Source organism: Taeniopygia guttata, chromosome 3 (assembly GCF_048771995.1).
Source record: "Taeniopygia guttata chromosome 3, bTaeGut7.mat, whole genome shotgun sequence".
NCBI lineage: Eukaryota > Metazoa > Chordata > Aves > Passeriformes > Estrildidae > Taeniopygia > Taeniopygia guttata.
Window position 1 is genome coordinate 19,840,216 of NC_133027.1, and position 27,016 is coordinate 19,867,231.

The 27,016-nt window shown below is 37.5% G+C and overlaps 1 protein-coding gene across 9 annotated transcripts in view; it reads left to right on the forward strand.

Moving 5' to 3' along the window:
* EIPR1 (EARP complex and GARP complex interacting protein 1) overlaps positions 1 to 27,016 on the forward strand; it is a 229,024-nt gene that overhangs the window by 120,448 nt on the left and 81,560 nt on the right. Inside the window, exons 10-11 of one of the 9 annotated variants that reach the window (XR_012054676.1) lie at positions 13,723 to 13,914; positions 14,400 to 14,444. The exons of 7 other annotated variants lie outside the window; for them this stretch is intronic. The gene's annotated coding sequence lies outside the window, so the exon portion shown is untranslated. Of the gene's footprint in view, positions 1 to 13,722; positions 13,915 to 14,399; positions 14,445 to 27,016 lie in introns of those variants that run through there. One more of the 9 variants, XR_012054675.1, reaches the window with a different exon arrangement.

Genomic DNA, 27,016 nt, shown 5'->3' on the forward strand with positions numbered 1-27,016 from the left:
TTTTTGTAGTTTATTTTTGAATGATCTATTTAGATATCTTAGAAGCCATATCAGCACCACCTTCCCACTTCTTTTTTAAGACTTTTTATAGACTTCTAACATTGAAACCAATTTTTATGTTTTTGTAATCATGTACAAATTGCCTTATTTTTCCAAGAGATTTATCAATATTAACAGCATTTTGGAAAGTCCTGTATCCTTTAGAAAATAGTAGATTCTACTGTAATTGTCTTTGCTTTCTCATTCTTTATATATTTGTGGTTTTCATCAGTCCTTTCAAAGCAATTTTAATATTAATAATAACAATAATAATTGTTATTTAAATATCATTATCATAATAATGACTGAAACATTACCTTTTACAAGTTCTTGCTGTATTCTTTATATTTTCTGTACGACATGCTGCTTGAAGAAAATAAACACAACATAATAACTGTTTTTCAAACCAGCCACTAACTTTTAAAGTCAGTTTTAAACATTTCTGTCAATGGAACTCAGTATTGAGCTATCTCTGTTGCTGCTGCATGTGCTCACTAAACAAATTGTGTGCTTTTTAAAAAAATCTAAGTGTAAACTGTTTGCCAGAATGATATTCAATATAATTTTTTTTTTCAAATCCTCCACAACATGGGCAACAATTAAAGAAAGATTTTATCTGTTTTTCTGGTGATAGTTGCTACTTGAAAGGATTGGATGACCTGCAGTATCCCATGTTTGGGTTTGTGTGCTGTACGTCTTAAATTCCACATTGTCACTGAAAGGCGGGTGTAGATGCAGTGATGTACTGTGCCACTGGTAAAATTGAATTTCATTGTCTTAATATAACAATCCATTCCACTGGATTTCGGTTCTACTTCAAATACTTCAGTGTGGGAATCCAGGGCTTCCCTCTGGCTGCCCTGGCAGGTCTGGGACCCTGGCAGGGGTCAGGAACCCCCCTGTACAGAGCCCCCAGAGACACTGTCTGTGGTCTCTGTCCATGGAGAGGTGGAGAGGAGTTTTCAATCTTACAGGATAAATTACAAGCTCTGAGTGTTTGATATGAGTAATAATTAAGTGTGGCACGGGTGCAAAAGTAAAATTTTAGGTTTCTAGATTAGGGGTTCAGAGGGGACAAGATGGAGGAAATTGGGTGTGTCTTGTCCTTTTTCTCCTTCATGCCCTCCATGTTTCACTGTAGTGTTGGCATTTTTCTATTGGTTTAGGCTGGGGACACGCTGTTTAGCGTAGATGATAGATATTGGCACATTATTGTAAATATAGCACAGGTAGTTTCTGGTATATAATGTTTGTAACATCCCACTGGGGGCAGAGCCCTGCACGCTGCCCTGCAGGACAGACCTGCGGCAGGGCAGCAGAACACGTTAGAGATAAGCAAGAATAAACAACCTTGAAAACAGCACAGATGAACTATGGCTTCTTCTTTGGCAACGGGGCAGAAAGACAGAGACTTTCTACAATCTCGGAATCACCAATACCCACAGATTCCGACACTTCAGGATTTTTTCCTCTGTATAGGAATATCTTAAATTTGTGTCACCTCTTACTTAGGCAACTAGTGTTCATTATTGGGCAAAATTTTTTTTTAAGTATGTTCTTCAAAAAGTTCAGTGAAGTGGATTTATGTTGTTATGAGACTAGCTTACATAGTGTTTGTGGTAGTTATTCTATTGACTGGAAAACCTTTTGGGCTACCCAGTCAAGTTGATGACTTGGGAGGGTGAGATTTGAAAAAGATGGGGCCAGCTGAAGCATGAAATTCTCTCTATTACCATAGACTTTTCAGTACTTCTCAATTCAAACCCTCCCTCTCAGTCCTCTGGTGACATTTTAGCTCACCCACAGCTAGCCTTATAGATTTAGCAAATTCCTTGTTCTTGAGGAAAAAGGGACATTTATGACATAGCTTTCCAGATATACTGAGGTCTTCCAGGCTCAGGGGAGCACAGGTTAGTAAGGTTTCAGAGGCTACCAAAGGAAGCTGCTGTCAGAGGAACTCCTCTTTATCACCTTTTTCAGTGGTGGAACGAAGAAAGCTGTCCTGCCTGTGGAATGTCCTGCTTGTTCAGCTGCTCTGAAGCCTTCTCTTCCCAAGCAGGCTTTCTTGACCTTGTGGTAGGTTAGTCTATTTGGAGCTGGCCAGTAGCTCAGTTCTGTCTTCTGGCTGCTTTTTCCTCTCTTTAGATAACTCATTCTGCATACTGACCTTAGGTCCACCTGAGAAGATAAACTGTTGGTCAGGCAGTTTGCAAATTGACGTTGCAACTTGGTATATAACTGAAATACATAACTTTAAATGTGTATTCAGTCTTTGGCAGCTGACAATTGCAATGATGTCTACATTGTCACCAAAATATGAACATTAGATCACCTTGACCAATGTTAAAAATTATTGAAGTAATAAATACCTTCATTATGTTTTTTCAAACTCATTTCTCACAAATGAATGATTTGTCTTTAGAAGTAAAATTGCATTGCACTTATTTCTGCATGAATTCAACAATTACCCTGAAAAGGTATAATTTTATAAGATTGACAAGAACAAAAAAAGTTTACAGGAATAAAATAGTCCATCAGATACAAATTATATTGTGTTCTGTTACCTTAGCATTTTGTTTTAAATTCACCAGCTATCTAGATTGCAAGTCTAAGTAATTTCAGTTGGGCTTTTCCCATTATTTTCTCAGTTTTTTTCTTTCCTTTCATTTCTACTGTCACTTACCTTTAAGCATCCACTTTTTGTGTCTTGATCAAAGCCAGAAAGATCACTGTTTTTATTTGAAAAGAACTAGTACAACATTAATCTCTCCTCTCTTTTTATGGTATGCTTATTTGTGATCTCTTGTAATAAGTCACAAAAATGCTTATGAGGACCTGTACTCATGAGAATAAAACTGGCTAAACAGAAATCCATGGTAATGTGAGAAATAACTTTCTTTTACTCAATTCAACTGCAGTGTTGAAATGAAACATTAGTACAAAGAGATTTGTGTTTTAGAGTTCACATTATTGTGCTATTATGGTAATTATAAAACATTTTCATAGGTCATCAAACTTAAAAAGAAAATAATTGATCAGGTTAGGGAATCTATACAAAAAAAAAAAATAAGGCTATTTAAAGTATTCATGATAGACCCCTGAAAATAACAAGTGCCTTATTAAGAAGAAGTTCTGTTGCTAGGAGACAGTAACCGCAGTGTCAGAATAACATGTTTTTATTTCATATAAGAAATGCTGGTTAACACACCTAGGTAGATAATGAGCAAGGATAGCTAGATGATGTAAAAGACTGGGTGAAATATTTTGTTTGTGAGATATGAAGCCAATAAAAACCACAGATCTCTAAAGGCTGCCTTAAGAGTAGCGTCCCCAAGATCAGAGAAGTGACCAAGACCTGTTTGAAGCTTGACTGATTTAATATTGTATCAAAACTTACCAGGACATCTGTGACAAATTATGCTTGATTGCCCTAAGTGGCTCACACAATGGCTCCTGCCCTTGCAAATAAGAGAATGTGAGTAAACAGCATGAAAATGCTTTCAGACATTTACTTGCATTCCATGTTTGTGTCCCTCCATCCACTTTGGACATTCTTTTGTGAAAAGCTTTGCTGGCAGAATTTTTCATAGAAACAGTAAATGTTAAATACATGTAAGTATTTGTTGATATAGTTTGGAGGAGGCAGTTCTTTCAAATGTAAAACTATCCTACTATATTTAACTATTTAGATTAAAAAAAAAAAAAAAAGCAAGGGAATTTTTGAATTTTCTCAGAATCAGACTGTATGTCTGATTTGTGATTTAAATGAAAATATAAAAATTTTAAGCCACTCTTGTATAATTTGCAGAGGAGCAGAAACAACAAAATACAAAGTTTAATTAATTACAAAAGATTTTTCTCCTACAAAGTCAGCCGTTCAACTTGAGGTATATTTTCAATCTGTTCCTCAGAGGATACAGGAGCAGCCAGAGAGGAGGGCATGTTTTGCACGTAATCACATCACCTTGAGACAAATTCTAGTTTGACTGGATTCTTACCTGGCAGCTATACTGAACAAGTCCTGCACTTTTTCTCTGGACATGCTAGAAGCAGAAACTGAGGAAAATACCTGTTGTTCAGTGAAGCATTTGGAAATATTTCTTATGATTTCAGTATGCTTCAGAAAATTCCTCAGAATGGATTCTTGCTACAATGATATTACACTATATAATATTTTAAAAATCCAGCTTTTGATCTAATTTAAATGAATCTCTAGAGCTGTTTATAGGCCTAGCAGTAACAGACAACTGCCCCAGATAAGAAAAATGCTCTTAATTTTTATACATATTCTTAGATAAGCTCTTGTCAGTCTAGAAGTCTGTACGTTTTCCCGATCCTTCATCAGATTCATGTACATATGTAATTCATACTGGAACAAGGAAATAGTTATGAATTGTAAATTCAGATGTTTTCTTACATAAGTCTGAAATTATGCCATGATACTATTGCCTTGGCCTGTTCTCACCAAGGCTTATCTCATGTACAGTTATCTTTTCAATGCTCTTTGCAAAGAATACACAGCTGTTTCCTGTCTGAGTCTGACTTTCTGACCCTCCCTTGCTCGTGTGCTTTCTTCTCTTTTCAGATACTCCCTTGTTAATCTCCATGTTTCCTTCTATGCTCCAATTGCTGCAGTGTGAGGAATGTCTCAGGCTTTCTATTTGCAGACTGTTTTCATGGTGACAGCTTCTGCTCAGACCTTCTTGCCATGTCTGTATGTTCCTGAAGCCGTCAGCTCAGGGTCATGTCCTCCTTCAGATTCTTCCAAAACTAGATGGGAAGATTTTTTCTTTCCATTGTTTCCGATAGCCTTAAAAATGAGAAACTGTAGTTGCAGCCCTTCACAGGTGATCTTGATGGTTGAGCTGGGGGTGGTGAGGGGTGTTTAAAAACCATCCATCCATTCCCAGCTGTTCCTGGGCAAGAATGGCATGGGGAATCTATATTTTCTCTAACATGTATAGGGTTTTCATATACTAAGACTATATTGTAGTGAATAAGCAGTAGAACTTAGTGAATAATTTAAGTCAGGTTTGGGAAACAAATCTGGTGCATCAAACAGTACATTTTTATTTCATTCAGGGCTTAAAAAAATCTGTGTGTTGACTCTGCCTTTCACCAAAAACATAGGTACATAATGCAGGACACAAGGCTGGATTAACTAGGAGACCAGAGGACACTACATCTAACTGGATTAGATAGCAATGAAAACATATTTTGAAATCAATACTTAACAAAAAAGCAGATGTATAGATGTTACTGTTTTTTGCAAGATGTTATTTGTTATTATCATTAGCAATTTTTATTAAATTTTGGTATTTGCTGCTGCTTCATCTAGATTTATGATTACAAAAAATACAATGACCCAAATGTGTTTTCTTATGATTCTCTTTTCTGCTAAGGTCAAGTTCACTTTGTATCATAGTGCCTATTTTTTCATGGCACCACTGCCAAATGACATTTCAATCTTAATCATGTTCTTTTAATCTAGTTCTGCATTTTTAATTTCAAAGTCAAGAAAAGTCGTAATTAAGGTTGCCTGTACAGTTTTTACTTGGCTCCTGTGTCTATGTCCATCCTGAGTAGAGTGTTTAATTACGCAGGCATGGCTGGTTTTTACTCAGTCTGTGAGCATTCCCAGCCCTATATGTGTGTGAAGTAGCTATTGAAATCTTTCCCTATTGCATGCTCTTAGGTCTCACTTATTGCTGGCTAGCCAAGTCTTGTTATGGAGAGACAATTAATAATTCCATTGTGTCTCTCCAGTGGTGTTTATCACTGTTGTTTCATGTGTATTTCAAATAAGAATGAAAGACAGAAATAAATCTTTTCACATGAGAGAGATTGGTACTCTTATCTTTCTATAAAGAGAAATAGAGATAAATTGTTGTTAAAGTTTGCTGATTTTGGGCATCCAGTTTGAATTGTCTACAGCATGGTTTTTGGTCAATTGCAATACTACTAAGTCAAATTTCTGCACAGTTCTTCCTTTGGACAGCTTCTTCTTGTTGGGAGTCAGCAAGTAGGAGACAGAGATACAGGGTCTCTGCTCCGTGACCTGTGCTCGAGATGTCCGATAATGGCCCAGAACTGCAGTTACTGGGGAAATGTAAACCCAGTATGGACTTCTGTTATTCTGAACCTTGAACTGGCTCTATGAAAACATAGAGTGTACATTTTCTAAAGGTGACAGATACCACCTTTCCAATGGGAAGAATAATTACTTCTATCCAGTATACTGTAAGTTATAATTCCCACCTGGGCTGAGACATGAGTTTCTATTTTTGTTCATTCAGAGGATTTGCAGACATATGTGATGTATCAGGGATATATCAGCAGATAGGATTGGAGATGGAAAATTTTACTAACTCCCATTAAAATGATTACATTTTTATGGATAAGTGTGGTTTTATGTTTGGGGTCTTTTTTATGGGTTGGGGCTAAACTAATTTGAGAGTGGGAGAGAATGGCATGTGGGTCTTTCACTTAAAAATCAGAACATTCATGTGGTGACATTAATATTTCACTGTATAAGGAAATTCTTTAACTGGAGCAAATATCTGATCAATTCTCTTGACTGAATCTCCCCATGTCCTGTCTTCTCCAACACCATGGAAGAATTCAGTTTCAAGTCCAAATACCCAAGCATGGACAGATAAAAGCAACATGAAACAGAAATAAAACAATGGAACTTCAGATGATTTTACGAATGCTCCAAACTTGTGAAATAATTTTATGATGTGACTTTTTGGCGATCATTTGGTTGTGTACTGTTTTAACTTGTTTAAATCGGTGCAACAAAACTGAGAACTAAAGGGGGAAGGTTTCTGAATGTTTGTTTTCCTTATAATGAAATTATTTAAATACCTCCAATAAGAACCATAATATTTTTGGTATTGCTTTTCTGTGTGTACAAGTAATTGGCTTATACTTACTCTTCCCCCTTTAAGAAGGAATTTTAGCATAAGGTCACCATAGCTGCGAACAAGTTTATAAGTAAGGAAATAGTTTTGTTTGAAGTACAGTTTTGGACTAACAGGTCATTGAGTCTCATTTTTAAGGTTTTTTTTTTTTTTAATTTTAATTTAGCCAAATTAAGAATTTAGAATTCAAATTAATTATGAAAAATGAAAGAGTATGCAACATTAGCAAGAGCTTTACCAGAAGCAAGGAATAAAGGAAATGTGTACTGGTATTCCTGACTTAGGTTTTTTTTTTGAACTTTGGTTATCTTATAGATGGGAACCTTTTGGAGCTCAATCAGGACAAAAGCAAAGGCCTGTATGTACCTGGAAAGAAAATGCAAGCACAGGGTGGAGAGCAGACCTAAGAGTTTTTGTGGACCATGAGCTGAACAAACTTGAATAAAAGCAGAGTTGCAAGATTAAAAGTTTAGCACCCTTGTGTATCTGGCAGCATTTAGGACTTACACTTCTGCAAGGAAGGAAACATGAGAACAAGTACTAAGTCATGACTGTTTCTAAAAACGTGGTCTATGAGCTTTGAGTAAAACCTTCTGCAAGTTTTGTCACTACTTTAGCCTCGGCTGAATTGTCAAAAGAACAGATTTCTTTGGATAGTCAGTAAGTTTGATCACATTTTCCATTTTCACCTCTGTGAGCCTGCCTGTAAAGGGAAAAAATAACAAACAAACCAGTTTTCATACTGCAGAACTCCTAAAATATCTGAATCAGAAGAATATCAGCAAAAAACACTGTAGGTTGAGAGTTAATTTTTAGGTATTTTGTGTAGTTTAGTCTAATATCGGGCTGTCACATCTTAGTAAAACAGTAGCTGAGTGTCTAATTTCTCTAGCCTTAATCATGTTGGCTTTATCCTTTAAAGGATGTTTCAGAAGACATAACCAGTGAAAAAAAGCAGTGTTTGCAATACAAGGTTTACTGGGCATAATGTGATACTGACAACTAGGATGACAGTTTCTGTACTCAGCCTGGTTTGAGTTCTACCAGATTGGTACATACAGAATGGTTGTTTCTACCAGTCAGTATCTGCAGTTCTGTGCCTGCAATTACCATACTGGACAAGGAATAAGCTGTGATTATAATATATGTGATGTGGGAGGTCTTGAAATAAGCTCTCTTCTCAGTGATTGGCAGGAGAGCCTGAATGGCTTTGGCATAAAAAGCTGAGAAGTGTATTTCTGAATTGGTTTCACCTTTATTTCAGAGAAACCAGAAGGGCAGTAATTTCACAATTTCGTAAAAGTGTTATCAAGATCTAGAGATGAATACTGTTATTTGAATTTGGAAGAGAATCCAACTGAGTGCTTTGCATCAGTAAACTTCAGAGGGCTCTATTAATTCGTCATGCTCAACAGGAAGAAAAGCAAATTGAAGGAAGTGCGTGTGTAGTGCTCTTAGCACAGTTTTGGATTTAGCTGAACTTTACTCTGCAGTTCACTGGCTTGCATGACATTAAGAAGACAAGAAAGGTCAGTCAAATGGTAACTTCAAAAAGGTTCTTAAATTCCAAGGATGACTCTTGACTTTGGCCAGGCTAGTGAATCCTTAGCTAACTGTCACAGAAGGCCAGTAGACAAGCACTCTACTCTGGATGTAAATTGTGTTCTTTTGATTTTAAAATAGCTTGCATTGATAAATCAAATTCCCAAGTTCCCACCACAATAAAACAAAATAGATTTTGTGAATTTGTTGCTTAAAGTTTTTAACAGGCTCTAAAAGAAGGAGGCTTTGATTTGTGTAAAGCTGTTTATGGTGCTTTTTAAGATTTGACCTCTTCCTTGATGTGATTAAAAGTGGCAATATAATTAATACTTTTTCCTGACACTAGGGCCAGCAGGTCAGTAGTTACCAAAGAAGGAAAGATGCTATTTCTAGGAGCCAAATAGGAGCTCTACTTTTTGAACTTCTGCTTGTAACAAATGGGATTTTGGTTTGGTAGGTAAGGGAGTTGTAAGCAAAATCTCAAAAGTGCAGAAATGAAGTATTCTTTGAACTAATTATAATTGACCTACAAGTTTCTTTAACCTCTGTGGACCTCCTGCATAGACCTGTAGCCAGTTTGGCATACATTGATTCACTCTACCCAACTCCTCTTGACATAAGCAGTGCTGAAAATTGTAGTAAGGCTGGTAAGCTTCCAGAGTTAGCAAACCATTGAAGAAACATCTTCACTCTTTGAAGAGAAAACAATAAAAAATAGTGTTTCTCAAATGTCCACAGATGGAAATTAGCCCTGATTATTTATGGATGGCTGTTAGCAAAATAGTGGCATAAATTAGAAATACCAATGAAATGCTATTCAGGTGATTTAATCAAAGACATCAAGGCCAACTAGTTCAAGAAAGAAAGTGAAAAGGAATAATTCCAGAGATGACTGCTGATTTAACTTGTTTCAATGAATACACTTCAGTGCCCTTGAAATGCCTCCAATTAATGAATGCAATACTAATGGCTACCAAATCAATCAAAAATAAACATGTTCATTGTGGGTGATTTTTGAATTTAAAACAACCAGAAGAGAAAGTTAAGCCATTGGGCTAATTTGAGGCACCTCACCATTGCAGTAGATAGCACTTTCATTTCTTGGGTAACACATTCCTGAGTAAAAGGAAGCTGGGTGAGTAGGCAACCCTGCAGAGGTCACAAAACTCACCATGTAGCAGAGAGTTTTCTGTGTGATCCTAAGAGATATTTATATATCTGTTCACTTTCCAAGCTAGACATATTTTGCAATTGTGGGTGTGCTTGACCACTGAGAGAAACTCTTCTGTCCATCAGTACAGGTTGATTGTTTCTAGGTACTGCTTCATGAGCATAGCATCTCTTCTCCCAAGACAAAATGCCAATTTACTCCTTGGAAGTATTTTTTGGATTCTGTTGACCAGCAGTTTTCTCTGCATTGTAACAATTCAAGCAGCTAAATAGACTGATCCTGACCAGATTAGGTAGTGCCCTTTAAAAATTCTGTGTGAACACTAGGCTTAATTATTTTTGTGCAGTAGATTTATAAGTTTCAATGCTTGTGAACATCTGTGAATAGATCCAACTGTGGATGCAAAACACATTTTAAAGCTGATATCCCAAAATTCCTGATAATGAATCAATAACAGTTTTACTGTCATCTTTAACTGGGGTATAAATACATATATAATGGTAGTAACAGCTTTGCAATAGCCTGTCTAATAAAAATTATAAAAAGAAAACTAGATGTAGGATAGGAAATTACAGTTGGAAGGGGTTAAAAAGATCATTTAGTCCAACTGCCTGGTGGCTTCAGGGATGACAGACAGTTAAACATGTAGTTAAGGGCATTGTCAAAATCCCTCTGAAATACCTGGGGCATCAACCACCTTTCTGTGTCTGAAGTGTAATACATAATTCATAAGAATTCCTTACAGTGGCTAACTGCCCCAGCGAATTGCACCTTAATCACCTTGCCATACTCAGTATTTATAACATGGTTACTGCTTTTTATTTGCCATGAAAGATACATAGGTTGTTTTTGGGGAGTTTTCTGGGGGAAAACTGGGGGGAAGACCCCTTTTTTGTCTATATAGTTCCAACCATTTTAATTTAAGTTATAATGAGCAAGTTCCCAACTTTCTGGTATTCTCTGTTAGAAGCCGATCCCAAGCCTGTCACCATGATGGCAAGGAAGAGAGTCTTTGGAGAGGCAGCATCTCATTTGCAGTGAATTCCTGGATGATTTTTCTTAAATTGGCTCTTCCCCAGGAGTAGCTTAAATGTGGTTATCCATTTAAATAGTTTACTACTGGGAAAACAAAGCTCTATAAAGCAAGATTTCATTTGCAAAGGGGGTCCTGGGGATCGAAAGTGGATGTACACGTGCCATGTGTTGCAGTCTCCATCCTCTGCTTTTTCTGCTGTTAGGAAGTAATTTGAAAATTATCTAAAATAAGAGCAATATATTCCATGGCTGAACAAGAGGCTCAGATCTGTCTCCACAGCAGAACCTGGAGTGGTAGCCTTCAGCAATAGCTCCTGTAGTCCACAGGAAAAAAAGAAGTGAGCAGTTATTGGGAGGAACAGCACAAACTCTTCCCAGGAGGGATGTCCTAAAGCAAAGGCTTGGCTGTGGTGTGTGGGGCCTCTGGCCATGATTGTACTACTAAAAGGGAACTTCCCAGGACTGTTCTTTGGTCATAAGAGCATCTGCATATAGCAGCTTGTGTCCATGATGATAAAAAAAAAAATAAAAGGAAGAAGTTTCTCATCTTCTGAAACAGAGAGGCTGCCTCAAAAATTTCTGGCTGGCTAATGGTTCTTTGAATCATGCCCATGCTCAGACTATGCCAAGGATTGGTCTAAAAGCAAGGAAAGTTACTGGCACCATCTCTTCTCAGAGATCCCTTGTGATTATATAATGAAAGGGATTTATTTCCCCTGTATTGGGTTTGCATGGCCTGTTTTTGGTAGCATGGGAGCCACAGAGGCAGCTTCTGTGAGAAGCTGCTGAAGCTTCCACAATGTCTGGCAGAGCCAGTCCCTGATGGCTCCAAGGACGGATGTACTGCTGGACAAGGCCAGGCCAACGAGAGATGGTAATGCCTCTGTGATAACATAGTTCAGGACAAATCAAGACAAAAGTTGTTGTGCAGTTGTAATTCCAGCCAGATAAGAGCTGAGTGAGACCATGTGAGAGGAACAGCTTTGCAGACACCAAGGTCAGTGCAGAAGGAGGGGCAGGAGATGCTCCAGGCACCAGAGCTGAGATTCCCCTGCAGCCCGTGGTGCAGCCCATGGTGAGGCAGCTGTGCCCCTGCAGCCCGTGGGGATCCGCAGGGATGCAGAGATCCACCTGCAGCCCATGGAGGAGCCCCACACCAGAGCAGGTGGATGCCTGGAGGAGGCTGTGACCCTGTGGGAGGCCCGTGGAGAGAGGGCAGAGAAGTTAATGGAGAGCTGTCTCCTGTGGGAGGGACCCCACAGTGCAGCAGGGCAAGGACTCCTCTCCCTGAGCAGTAGGAGAAACCACAGATGATGAACTGACCATAAACCCCATTCCCATCTCCCTGCACTGCTGAGGGGGAGGAAGTAAAGCTGGAAGGATAGGGAAGGTGTTTTTAAGGGCTTATTTTACTTCTCATTATCCTGCCTTGATTTTGTTAGTAATAAATTCATTTTATATCTCTGAATAGAGCCTGTTTTGCCTGTAATGGTATTTGTAAAGTGATCTCTCTCCAGGGCCTTATCTCAACCCATGAACCCTCTGTTAAATTTTCTCTCCTCTGACCAGCTGCAGAGGGGAGTGAGTGGCTTTCATGGGTGCCTGGAAGCAGGCCAGTGCTAGCCCACAAAATCACCTAATTTAGGGAGAGAATAAACTAAATCTTCGTGTCCAAACTGTGAGCAATAAAAGCTCTAAGGAAAAAATGCTACTTTCATGCATCCAACATTTCTCTACTTGGAATGACAGTTTGGGGACTATCTTTTGGGCAATATTCTCCAAAATCATCCCAGGCACAAAATAACAGCCATCTTAATAATGACAAATGAGCACTGGCCCTTGTTACTTATATGCTTCTTTGAAAAATTAGAAAATGTTTTAAACACTATCACAAAGTCCATGAATATGATGTTTGTTTGAATGGATCCTGGTATTATCTGCAGTTTTAATTTTATTATCCAACAGACTTTTTAAAAGTATCAGAAATCATTTGCTATATTTGGTTCAGTTTGGGTTTTTAATTTTTTTTTTTTGTTTTACTTTTGTGTAAAACGTTTTTGTTTAATTTTGCATAAATTTGTTTTACTTGATGCTCAGGCCCTTGTGTAGTCTGGGTTTGGCTGAAGTCTTTTTGAGAGTTTAAAATACCTCAGAGAAACATCTAAGAGTTTAAACATAAGTATAAAATATATGGGGAAAAAATAGGGGGCTCTTTAGATGCGATTTGGTTCTCGTCTGTACTATAGTGTATATAGTAAGGTACATGCTTTTCTTAGCATACTATTGGCATTAAAATTTAATAGCATATATGGGATCTATTATATAAAAATGAATAAGAAAAAACTCCTTTTCAGATAAAATACATAACTTAAAAATATGCACATTTCTCCTACATATTCTTCATTTTTTCCTGTTATCTCTTTTATCATAAACACAAAAAGTATTTACAGACCCTGAAGGAAGAAATAAAATTTAAGACTTCAGGTACCATTCCTTGGTTTCTTGAATTCTCTAAAAAACAGTGATTTCAATTTTCTAAATATAATCACAGTTATTATAAGCAATACATGATCTTGATTTATTTTTTGAGGAGATAACCTGGAAAAGAGAGCTTCAAAAGTTTCATATACCATAAAGCCAGCATTTTATCATGTTGATGTTTGTCTTCTTCTGTGAACAATGGTTTCCATTAGTGCCTTGTACAATTACACCTGTTTGATTATTAATGTGTTCATAAAAAAATACATTTTAACCCTATTTCTATTTCATTGTTCATTCTGGCTGGGAAGGAGATTTCTTTCTAAAAAGACAAAGAGCCCAGTTGCCTGAATGTAATTGTATTCTCAGTTTACTTTAAGCAGAGATTTTAGTTGATCTAAAGTAAAAAATGTTGGTTTATGCTGTAAGCCAAGTGAACAGAAGCTGTTCTTTCCCATTTTCCCTGTCTTTATTACCTAATTGTTATTCCTTATTACAAAGTGTCTACCCTTATGTTATTTATTTATTTTGCAGCAGGTTCCTTTTCCTTCACACTTGTTCTAACTGGTAGTAAACCCTTAATGCCACAGTGGCCAATGGTAAATCACCGTGTCTGACACTGGGAGACAAAAGAAGCAAGAGGGATCTGTGAAAAATGCCTGCAAGAAGCAAAGCACAGTGTGGATGGAGATGATTCACATCCCTGCAGTGAATCTTCGGTAAAAGGTAGCAGAGCAGAACCAAAGACCATTTTCACTCATTTTGAATTCATTTCACCTGATCTCTAAAGTATTTCCCTGCTACCCACCAGAGCTTTGAACCAGGCTGCATGTCTGAGTACTGCTTTTTTCCTTTTTTTTTTTTTTTTAAATTAAAAAAAAAAAGAGTGCAAAAAATGCAGCTAACAGAGGGAGAAGCTACAAGCAAGGAATGCAGAAAAGAAACCAATTTGGAAATCAGTCTGTCCATCCCTTGAAACTGTCACAGATTTTTATGCAATCTGATTTAGAATAAGTTTTCCAAAAACATGTAATGATCTTAAATTCCCAAGTTACTTAAATGCTTTTGGAAAAGTTGCTGAAAATTGATGCATCCATAATTAAACAAAGAAATCCTTTCTATTTAACAAAGCCTGCTGGTAAATTTTTGTCTATTTTTATTGCTATTTTAGCTGTTTCCTTGGAAAAATAACTTTTTTTCCTCTTTTGCAGTATTGTAATGACTGATTTAGTAACTTAGGACTATCTTCTTACTGTACAAATCTATGTAAGTCTTCTGATTATTTTAATTAAGCAGAATCAAACCTGTTGCCCTTCATCCTGAAAAGCTATAGCAAGATGCTTATATGAGTCACAGACTCAAATTAAGTAAATTTAAGCTTGCACAGATAAAATGACAGAGTTGAGGGTGACCTCATGGATTGTTGCATTCTTTTCTAGCACAGACAACTGCAACTATCATACAAGCTGATTTTCTTGGGGCTCAAACTGGTGATAGGGCTAGTAGCCCTCTTAGTATGACTGAAAAGATTCTGTGTTTTCCTGCCTTTTCAGGCATTCCAGCTCATTTCTGCATAAGAGACTTGGGATGCAAATCTGTGTGCTTTCTGATTAACTTCAGCTGAAGTTGGAAAAAATCAACACCAGATTTTGCCACTATTGAGATATTGAACCTAGATTCCTCATATGTAGAAATTTCAATTTAATTTCACTGGGGAGTTTACGAAGATTACCTTGTTTAATTATCTGGGGAAGTGCCTGCATTTTTCCTAGCTGCTGAAGATCTGTACTTTTTTCCTATTCTGTCCATAGCTGAGACTTTCCATAGTCATTCCCCAGGCTCCCTCTTTTCTTGTAAGAACTGTTGGCTGCTTCTCACTTTTGTGACTGAATTTTGGATCCTCCTTAAAAAAAATTTCTTAAAGTTTTGGCCATGTGGAAGTAATGCCATTGTTACTTGTGTGGTACTACACTGTGTAACTTTGGTTATAAGATTTATTCCAGATACCCTGTTGAAAATTTAAAAGGGAGCTGCTAAGGCCTTTGGATCTGAATCCTTGCTGAAGTAGCAGTAATTCACTACCCAGAAAGTGATAGACAATGAGGATTGGAAATCATAACACCATAGGAAAGTAAAGTATGGCCTGTTTCTTCGTCTGACAATCAGAACAGAATCTTTTTATGCTAAGTGGTATGCTTTGCAAACATACACAGGAGCCCTGGTTCTTGCATCTTAAAAGAGTAAGTCTACCAATATATCTTATGCTCACTGATGCTTTATGTAGCAAGGGATAACATTTTCACTATGGAGGTGCTTTTGATTTGCCTGGCTTATAAAATATAACATTAACCTTTTATTTTTGCTACCATCAGTGATGTTCCAGGCCCTAATACCTAGAGGTGGGTCTCACTGCATGTCAGGGTAGTAGCAGAGAATATAGATTTCTCACCCTGCCCTGTGTCAGAACTGCAGCTACAGCGCAAGGTGGCAGACAAAGGGAAAAGAGAGAGACAACGTGCATGTGTTTGTGTGCACGTAGGAAGTGTTAACAGAAGGGAATTAGCTGGCTCAGAGCTTTGATTATTGACTACAGAGAGTTTCAGCTTTGGTCTCTTGTGTGAATCAGTCAGATCCACAATATCCAAAAGTGGTTATCAGCTGATGATTGTTTGATTGCCTGTGAAGTAATTAGTTTGAACTGGGCTCCCCCAGTGAGACTCACCTGGTGCCTGTGCACCTTTCCAGGTGCTCTGGGGACAGATGAGGAGGTGATGCCTCCAGGCAGCCCCAGCTCCCTGTAACCCTCCTTTTGCTGAAGTAAGGGCTGCCTCTGCCACAGCACTGCTGATGGCTTGCTGTTGTAATCGTGTCCAAATCCATCTCAGTATAAATGAGCCAAATAACCCTGAGAGCTGAAATAATCAGTATTGACTAAGCTGGCCGGATCTGCCAGGGATGGTGGGGAGATGGCCACACAAACCCTTCTGCCAGCAGGCTGGAGGAGCTGGTGGGCTCTTAGCAGTGGGACTGGCAGATGGGATTGGGGCCAGCAACCTGTGCAGCTGACACAGCTTTGTCTGCAATGGGCTTGAAGGGAATCTACAAATACTAATCTCTTTTCTTCACTCTTGTGAAGAAATCCATTTCCTGGGACTAAATGAGAGAAGGAAATCACCCTCTTGGTCTTACTTACCAAAAATTCTTTGGTTTTGCTGTTATAGACATCAGTCAGTTAAGTCTAAACCTTGGTCCCATTATGAGAACAGCCAAATAACCATTGCTTTATTTTAAATAAGAAGTTACTTCTTAAATGACGAGAAAGTTTGTAATTCTTTGATCTAAAATATTTGTCCTAACTAGCATGATAAACAACCACTCCTGTGGCTATTCCTTATACCTGGACAAAGTGAGGGTGCAAACTCCTGGATTATTCCAGTCCTGCAGCTAGGCTGCCTGACCTGTGTATAGAAGGACTTCCAGCAATTTTGAAAAGCATTGAATTCACTGTTAAACATTTTTAAAGAGTGAGAAGTAGAGTTTTTCTTTTGGTGCTAACATTTTTCGGGTTGTAATTTTGCGTTACTGATGCAGTATAAATAATTTACTGTACTAATGGGATGGGAAATTTCTGTGGGAGGGAGCAGCAGCAGCTATCCTAGAGACAGGTGTGAGGTGTGACCCTGGAGTTTGCATTTCTGGAGTCACTTCTCTCCCTTATCTGCAAGTAATAACCCTGTAATGGAAGTTGTCGCCTTTTGGCCTCTGCACCAAATAACCCTCAAATAATGACCAAAAACATGAAGTCCTTCAAGTTAAAAGTTTTGCACCCATCAAGTTATTAATGCATAGAAGAGAAGATCTGTTATTTAGCCATGTTAAAAAGCAGCTGAAAGCTTCTAAACTGGAGCATGATTGCCATTATGTACGAATACATTTTTAAAGAACATATTTTAATTAAATCCTCAATATAATCTTCATTGTTTCCTGTCTCATTATTTGGCATGCAACATATATTAACTCCTCTAAAACCAACCCACTGTCACAGTTTGTGTGTGTTTTACGCGCATGTCCCCCAGCTGTATCACCTGGCAACAAGCTTCCCATTATTTCAAGTTTAAGTTCTTTTCCTGACAGTAGCTGGAAATGTTTCCTCCTGAGTGTCTCTGCCCCGTGGCCCAGCTGGGAGGTGCAGCATGAGGGGGGTTGCACTGTGGTGTTGTCTGCACTTCTGGCAGGAGCATCAATCCAGAACAGTGCTGGTTAAGTAATGAGTACTCTGCACAGTGAAATTCCTTGGCTGGGTCAGACATCCCACACAGATGAAGAGTGAACCAGGGCATTTCCTCTTGACATTTTACTGGGCAGTTGGAGCTATTTACACACAACACGGAGTGACAGGTTTGCTGATTGTTTTAATTGAAACTCTTGTCCTTTCAAAACATTACTTGGTACCAGCCACACAGCTCCACCCTACCTGGCCCAACTAGTTTACATTTTAAATATAGACATGGCCAGATACAGCCATTCTGGCTGTAGCAAGGTTGGACCAAGCAGTTCCAACCCACCCTCTGCTGCTCATTTCTTCTCATTATACCAAAGGGTAGCTCTTATGGTTCTGCAGGCTTTACTGCTGGAGAGGTTTCCAAAGAGGGTGAGAGATTAGCCTACCTATAAAACCCTTAAGACAGGCATTGTGGACAGAAGTTGGGAAAGGAGGGAAATCTGAATTACAGCTGGGCTAATGATTCTGTCACAGTGCACATTGCCCAAAATCTGGAGATGTTGCTGATGTACTTTCTAAAGAAATGTTGTAGGACAATATCATCTGTCCAGGATCTGTAAAGTTCTTTATTGATTTACTCAAGTCAGTAGTATTAAGGTTTCATTTTCAAGCATTTACTTAAAGTTATATCTACTTGTGAGTGCTCACAATGCTATATGCTTATTTATTTTTTTTATGTTTACTATGTCTAGATAAATGCATGGACCAATACTTGCCAGATCTGTTATATTATGTGGTGTTATTTTAGCACAAATGCTTACTGTTCAGCACCTGTATCAGATCAGCCATGACAGCTGATGGTTTTAAATTTATGGTGCTTCATGTGAACAATATGATTTCAGCTCCAAAACATGCAAACTCTACTTCGGTTTTCTTGTCTTTGCACACATAATTTTAAGCAAAAGAGAACAGCTCTAGACTATTCTGGCAATCTTATATCTTATTGCATCATATAATGTGGATTATATACAACAGAGATGGCTGAAAAGTGCAGTTTCCCTGCAGACTCTGCCCTGACAGATTTGCTGTCTGCTGAATCCTGCAGAGAATCAAGGATGTGCATTACAATGCCTCATCTCCTGCACGATGCTGTGAACTTTCAAGTTGTTTTCACTGTGTAATTCCTACAGTTTTTAAAGTCAGGTAAGAGCAGTAGATGACTAAGTGATAGATACCAAAAATGTAATTTATGAGCAGCGTTTTCACATTCAGGGTCATACATATTGTAAATCAGATCATTGTCTAGTTTGCTAATACATGGCACATTGTGCTGCAATGTAAAGCTAGAGCAGAGCACTTACCACATGTGGAGTACTATTACTTAATTGAATGCATATCACGTGCCACAAAAGCAGACATAATATATGTAAGGACAAAAGTGGAATAGGATGATGTGATGAAGAAAGGCATGATGCTTTTTGCTTTGACACCAGATGATGAAATGACTGCAATCCATATATTTCAACCCTTGTAATTCACATATTTCATGCCAGCAGTGGTATTTATTAATTTATCTTCAGCATTAAAGTATTAATATTATGGCTTGTGAATAATATAATCATATGCAGACTTGTATATTTTAAATCAGTGGTGAAGTTACCCCAACACTGCCATAAAGAAACCATAGCTTCAGGATATAAAACCAAAATTAGTAATGAGTGAAGAAATTGTTAGTGTGTTGGTGTCAGATTTGGCAGGGCAAAGCCGAGCAGTTTTGTAAATTTAATCCCTCCTCCACAAAGATTGCCTAAGCTATCTATTAGTAATTTGATATTTATTATTTAATGAGTTTGGATTTAAGCAAATAAATTTTCATCTTTGTGTTTATCCTTGTGAAAGTATAAACTGATGTATTATGCAAATAGCATCATCCCTGTTAAACCCACCAGCTTTCTTCATTCACTCTGACTTGTGTGTGTGTTCCCATGTTGACACCTTCATTTTGAATGTCTTTCTAATCCCTTATTTATTGATTTATAGCTGTCTCCTTTCAGCTTACTTCACTTCTGTTGACTACAAGATACTGGTAAAAAGCAGCCTCTTCCCAAGAAGCTTTGGACTTGCTGCACTTGGGTTCACAGCTGGCTCAAGGATTTGCTCTTTTGTGCTCAAGCCAAGCAAATTTCCATATGCTGTAAAGAAACAAGTACAGTAAAGGGGCAAAAGCGATTCTGATGACTAGAGCACATGCACAGAAAATGAATATGTCTGAACTGTATGTGTTGAAGTAGGAGCATTTCAGAGACCTTGGAATCTGAGGGGTAGGACTGCTGTAAGCCATTAGCTTGTGTCAGTATTTAACCCCAGGTCCACACAACCACTTAGTCACTGGTCCAGTGGGATTAAGGGAGAGAATCATAGAGGTAAAAGTGAGAAGACTCATGGGTTGAGCTCAATAGGTAAAGCTCAACAGGTAAAGCAAAGGATGCTCACAAGCAAAGCCAGACAAGGGAATTAATTCATAATTTCCTATGGGTAGGTGTACAGCCACCCCAGGAAAGCAGGTTTCCATTAAGCATAATGGAGACATGACTAGACAAATGCCATCAATCCAAATATCCCCCCCACCTTCCGCCTACTTCTCTCACCTTTATATGCTGAGCACGAAATTGTATGCTGTGGGATATTCTTTGGGTCAGCTGGGGTCACCTGTCCTGACTGGGTTGCCTCCCACTCCTTGTGCACCTCCAGCTTCCTCGCTGGTTTGGTGGGGTTAGGAGCAGAAAGGTCTTGACTCTCTGTGAGCACTGCTCAGCAATATCTAAAAAATCTCTATTATCAGCGCTGTTCTGGTCACAAATATAAAACACAGCCTCTTAATAGCTACTATGAAGAAAATTAACTCTCTCTCAACCAAAACCATCTTGACTTACCAGCTCCCATCTCTGGCTGTCTTCTCATATTGCTTCCTGAAATCCAGGCAAGACCTTCTCATTTACGTACCTCATTGTAAACTTCCTAACACAGTTTTAGGAAGTGCGACAAATAGTGCAGCAGTATAAATAGCAGTGTTTGCACATTCTTTCTTTAGAAGCATGCACTGATTTGCCCCTGATTATTTGCTTGTTTGCTTGTAAGATAATAAAAATAACACTACAATAGTAAAAAAATTTGGGCTTCTGACTTAAATACTCCTTACTCCAGAAGCTTCTGGAAAGCAGATGCAAGTGTCCATTAACCATATACACAACAGAAAGGGCTGGGTCTAAATTATTTATGTGGTGTGCTCAGTGGGAGACAGATAAGCAAGCACAGCCAGCAGTTGCTGCTGTGGGATGGCGCTGAGCTTGTCACTGGCCCTGGTGTGAAGAAATGCTGCATGGAGGGGTTTTAGATGAGCTTGTGCCTGAGAGCTGAGGACCATGTATTTGTTGTGAATGCTTTTAATTTCTCTGATCATAGATTGTTATGTAGAGTGCACTGAACAGAGAGCAACTCTCACCTCTCCTTCCAATGAATAGCAAGTCACCTTATTCTGTGATGTACAAGGCAAAGTAATTGCATCTCAAATGCATGGTGCATTTTTGTTTAGAAGGTTAGCACAAAATTGATTTATGAAACAATTTTCCCTGTTTCGTGTCAGAGAGCCCATTTTCTGCTGAATAATTAGATGTGGGTTTCTCCTGTATGATGACATACACTTTTGTGCAAAGGATAGTTGCTGCTTTTCATTAAATAAATCTCAGAGGAAATTTTGTCTAGTTGTTTATGAGATTTTTTTTTTCCTGTGACATTATTTCACAGATTGATTCTAGTTGATTTTGGAAGAGTAATTTTTTGAATTGTGTTTACCTGTGTTCACCATAACATGCAGTAAACAACTATCTTATGCTACTCTAGAGATAACTGTCGCTTTTCATCTCAAAATCATAATCTTAGATCAATATATATGAGAATACCTGTACAATATGATTGCACTTGATATGGAAATGTCTTGCTGGTCCTCAAAGTATACCCTGGGCTTGAAGTTTGGTAGTGAGCACCTCAGGACAAAAATATTCTCCTGCCCTGACGCCTTTATTTTATCACAGTCACCTATTAGAGGCAGCCACAGTTTATGCATATGGATTGAAGATTTTTTCATCCTTTAACATAGATTTTTAGGTAATTTTTCAAACTTTGGTACCTCAAGTTATATACATAAATTATTGCTTTTTTGTTCTGGGTATCCATTTTAATAATGTAAACACTGAATTGAATTCAGATGCCCAGTATATTAAATCTCCTAAATTTGAAATAGTGCTCTACCTTTTATTAGACATAGAGTTGAACATTTTTTTTTTTTTAGGAAATTATAGTGTTTCCAATTAGTTTCTTTACAATATAATTCCAATCTCATCAAGTTTAAACAAGAGAAGTTGAACATTACATGAGCTATTTACTTTTTATAGCCTTATATTTAATCTAGGAATACAGCAAACAAAAACTTACAGAATATATTTGTTATGTTATTGGTATATTAACAGCAATTTTTAAAAAAGTTGTATTCTTATGAATTTGTTAGATTAAGTGATTTTAAACATATCATAAAATAAAGAAACCATATAAGCTCATGCTGTGATTTCAATTTTAAGAAATTGTGGTGATTCTACAGATCTAAGATCATTGTTTCAAATAAGTTTATTTTTAATTTGTAGATATTTTCACTTTACTTCCTCCTTTCCTTAGTGCACATTTTTTCCCAAGAAAAACAATACTCCATTCTGTATCTAATTTCTGAATCTGGCTTTCATGTCAGCGAAGTAATCTTGATAGTACTTTAACACAAATTAAACCTATTTTATGTGTGATGGTGTGATAATTTGTTTACTGTTTGTTGGGACATACCTTTAACACTCTAAGAATTTTTTTTTTTTTGGCAAGCTAAATATTAGGCTTCTTTAGAAGAGAGGAATAGTAGAAGGGGATTTTGTTCCAGAATATTTTGAGTAGTAGCTCCATGGATTCTTTTCAGCTGGTTTTATAGTTATGCAGTTTCTCTAATAAATGCACTATACATACTGGATTTAATGCCTGGAATTATATTTCTCAGTTGTTGTCATGTGTTAGGCAGAGTCTTTGTGGGAATTATGAAACAATGTAGATTGTCTAAGCATGTGGAGATGAAGGAACTACATAAAGGCTGACGAGTATATGAAATATTAACAGAAATTCTGCTATGGACAGGAGAGCTTCCTCCTGAAGAAAAAAACAGAAACCCAGAACACATGCAGAGTAATGCAGGGTCAGATCTGTAAAAGAACAGGAAGTTTAAAACTCTTCAGGCAGATGATTTCTGACGTAGTCCAGGATTTAAACTTCTGTGACCTTCTACCAAACCTTAAATAACAAAGGCAGATTAGAAATAGTACTAACTGCAGTCATAAAATTCATTCACCCAGACTGTAATCTTCCTTAAAATAGAAGTTACAGCCTTCTTGGGAGGACCATTCCTAAAGATTAACAGAGCATTCACTACGTGTAGGGAAAAAATGGGCCTAAAATTAGAAGGCATAATTTTACAAAGCGGATATGGCAGGACAGAGAGAGCGAGTTGTGGTGAAGAGAAGCAGAGCCACCCTGGCACCTCAGAGGAAGTTATTAGGAGGAACTTGGTGTGGGGGGAAAAAAATCTCTCTCTGAGCATGACCATTGCTGAGAAACCGGCTGCTCCCCACAGTGGCTGCCGGTGCCGAGGGCAGGCGAGACAGACTCAGAACTCTGATTGTATTGATCTGAGTAATAAAAAATTTAAAAAGAAAAAGTAAAAGTTTTTTTTTTGTTGTTGTAGGAGCAGAAATGACTTGGGAAACTGATTGCAGCAGACTGGTAACTTATTGGTCACTGTTCAGGGCAGCTGGAAGTAGAATAAAGGACATGAGAATGGGAAGGCCTGCAGCCACCCCACAAACAAATGGATAACCTCTGGCTAGCATATAGGAAAACTGGGATTCAGATGCATAACGCCTTGATCATGTTATATGGCAGAAATTTAAAAGTGAAGCAGAGACAGGAAACTTATCTCTTTGTGAATCTTGTAATTACACAAATTCTGGTACAATCTTTCATTGCAAGTTTCCCCTTGCTGTCCTGAGTGGTTTGCCAGCCGTTGTACACTACAATTTTTTGCATGTGTTGATGTAGACAACCATGTTGCTAAGTAGATGGTTGAGATCAGTATATTTGTGGTGCCATTAACAGACATACATTATAGTATACAGAAAATTATTTATTCATACATTGAATGGCTCCCGATGGACATTTTACAATGTACATGGAAAATAGGCTCTGTGAGATCAAAATATAAATGCAATAATTGAAATGGGAAGGTTTGGAGGGTGTAGGTTTGAAGGTTTTGGAGAGAAGAAAGTGTAACTTTCTCATATATTTGTTCATTAAAATGTCTATTCCCCTAAGAAAAGAAACAACTGGTTGCCATGCTGCCCTCAATCTTGGTGCTAGTAATTAACTGACAGTCATTGCAGCATACTGAATTTAGTACAGTATTGAAGAAGATTGCTTGTAGATAGCTCCAGAGAATGTTCTAGATGCTATAGTGTTCTGGAATACTCTGCTGGAGGATGAGGAGTAGAATATGTACTGAACTCCATTACACCTCACCAGTGTGTGTTACAACCTGCATGCATTTCTGATGTTCTTTAGAAACTTGCATTGGAAATGGCCCTGATTTGTTAATCTACTCACTGCAGAATTGTTCTCAAACAAAGAGGCAACTCCTGCAAGGTGGGGTAGTGCTTTTTGTCACGTCAATGTCCTTATGCAAGTGTCTTAGCTGTGAAAACTCCCCTCAGGCAAGTACCAGGACATAAGCCTGAAGGTCCATCCCTTATCTAACTGATAAACTACAACACATAAGAGGCAGCTGTCATGTCTTAGAAGGTGTCAAAGACTCCAGAGTGTCCCATGATGCACAGTATTATATCATACAGTGTAAAACTTCCCACCCAGGAGAGGCACCTGGGCAATCCCAGTGAGCCTGAGCATAATATTAACCCACCGGACTTGGGGTTTCATGGGTTTCCCCCACCCCAATAGATCAGGACTGCCCCCAGCACTTCAACCAACAACATCAAAATTGCAACAATCAAGTCTTATTTGTGGATCCAAGGGTGAGACTAATTACACTTCTGCTCTAAACTTTTTTCTCTTTTCTTTCCATTATACATTTTCTCAAGCATTATTTTTATGCTTTTATTTGTTGCATTTCTAACCAAAATGGCTACATTTTAAAATTTGCCAAGTACCATATTGTATCTCAATATTCTAAATTTGCAAGTAAAAATTTGCTATTGAACATCTTGAGAATTTTCTTGTTTCTCCTCTGCACTGCCCAGAGTAAATCAAACAACTTGTCCCTAAACTTACCAAGCAGACCAGGACAGACATGTTCCTTGGTAAAATTGCTGCTTCCTGCCTTTTCATTCCTTAATAACACCAGCCCATTGACTGACAAATCACACAACCAATGCATAAGTGACAATTCTTAAAATGTAATTCAACTTGACATGGCATTTAAAATCTAAAATACAATGAAAAGATTTTTATCTTTTCATATACATGAAAACAAATTTCAGCTTTGCAAGTACTCTGGAAGGTTTTAGAAACACTATAATAAAAGATTATACCACCTCTTAATGATTTTAAACTGCTAATGGCATATAATATTCCAAAATAGGAGTAATCCATCTTTTAATGATTTAAGCAAAAATTATTTCCTGTTTTCTGCAGCTACATAAGTATATGAGAAAAATCTTGATGTATTAAAAATGGATGATGAATAATAAACTGTCTTTATCTTTAATGCAGTATATTTAGTAGTATCTCTTTATATTTTCTATGATGTATTAGTTTAAATGCAGGCTTAACTTGTGCTTTCAATCTCTCTAGATTCCATACACCTAGTCTAATTTTTATACAGGAGTTTAAATTGCAATATATTAGCATTTTTTACATATGTCCTACAGCTTTCTATTCTCAGGCTCACAATCTGTAGAAGGGATTGCTGTTCCTTTAATAATAGAACCTGTCCCAAAACCATTTAATATAGTGATTTAATATAGCCCAGATTTTTCTAAGGTCTATAAGAAGATTTTGAGGATATTTTGGAAGTCCTCCTCATCCTTCTATGGAATGACAATCAAAAGTATCTGTAGAGACAGTTCTAGAGTTGTGGTGTAACTTCCCTGTTCCATCCTCAGAGATACTCAAAAGCCTCTGAACATGGTAAAGGGCAAACAGCTCTAGGTGAGCCTTCATGAAGGGAGGGTTGGACCGCATGACCTCCAGATGTCCCTTCCTACCTTAACCATTTTATGATCCCCCATTTACTTTGATAAAAGAAATTAAGATCTGTGTGGCTATACATTTCATGAGAATACCCTTATTTTTATTAATCAAACGTTGTTATTTGTGAGTGCCATCACTACAGAATACAATCAGTGAGAAGATCCTGGGTTTTCTTCCAGTATGTAACTAGATTCAGCTTCGTACTTTTTTGAGTTTTCAGTTGCAACTACATATTGAAGGTGTACGTTTTATTAAAGCTGACATTCTTACAGATTTTTGTATTCACAGGATACTGGATTTTGGGCTCTTTTTTTATAACTTGACTTTCTGGATTTCTTATATGTCACTACACCCTTTAGAAAATATTTCTATTTCTCAACCACAGTGCAGTTGTTAATTGTCCTTCTTATCGCTTCTCTTTTTGTTTCAGTCATCTCCAGCCTTTGGTATTCAAATGTTTGTTACCCTTTCCTGTCATCTTTTGAGTAATGTTTTTATTTCTTGAAAGAAGGCAGAGTTCTCATGAGACTGGCATTTTGCCCCCTCTCTAAATACTACTTGGTTGCTCTAACACTGTGACTGTAATGTACTAGCAATAAAGCAAAGTTGTGCTACATTCTGCAAACCTACAGTAATACTATAAGGTACCCAGTTTAAAGGTTTTTCTCAATGATATCTTTATAGATTTTCAGGAAAAAACAAGAAAATAGGAAGAGGGTAAAGCATCTATAGGCTATAAATATCTTTATTTACATGTATCTATCTATAGATACAGCTATATGTATATCTATAACTGTATGTAGGTATCTATAGATATCTATATCTATCTATAGTATCTTTACAGGCTTTCATTCCATGATTGCTACTTTTTGATTAAAGCAATAATATCATGCCTGACTCAGTACAACACCTCTCCTATACACACACACATGCTTAAAATGATTGTATCTGCTACAAACACCCCAAATTGCTATATTTAGAAAATAAAACTTCTTTCTATTATTTTGTGTGTAGAATATCGTTCTCTGATTAGGAATTACTGCTTGTTTCCACATACACATTCAGTAGGACCACAGTTACTTGAGTAGTGATGAAAGTTAAAAGTTAAGTGGTTGGGTTTTTTTCTTTTTTCCTGCAGGGAATACGATTTATAACGTAGGTCAGAGAACAGTTTACAAAACCTTTCATACAAAATTTCATATATAAAAGAGTAAATTAAGGAAATCAGTCATTTTCCCCCTTCAATCTTTTCACTTAAGT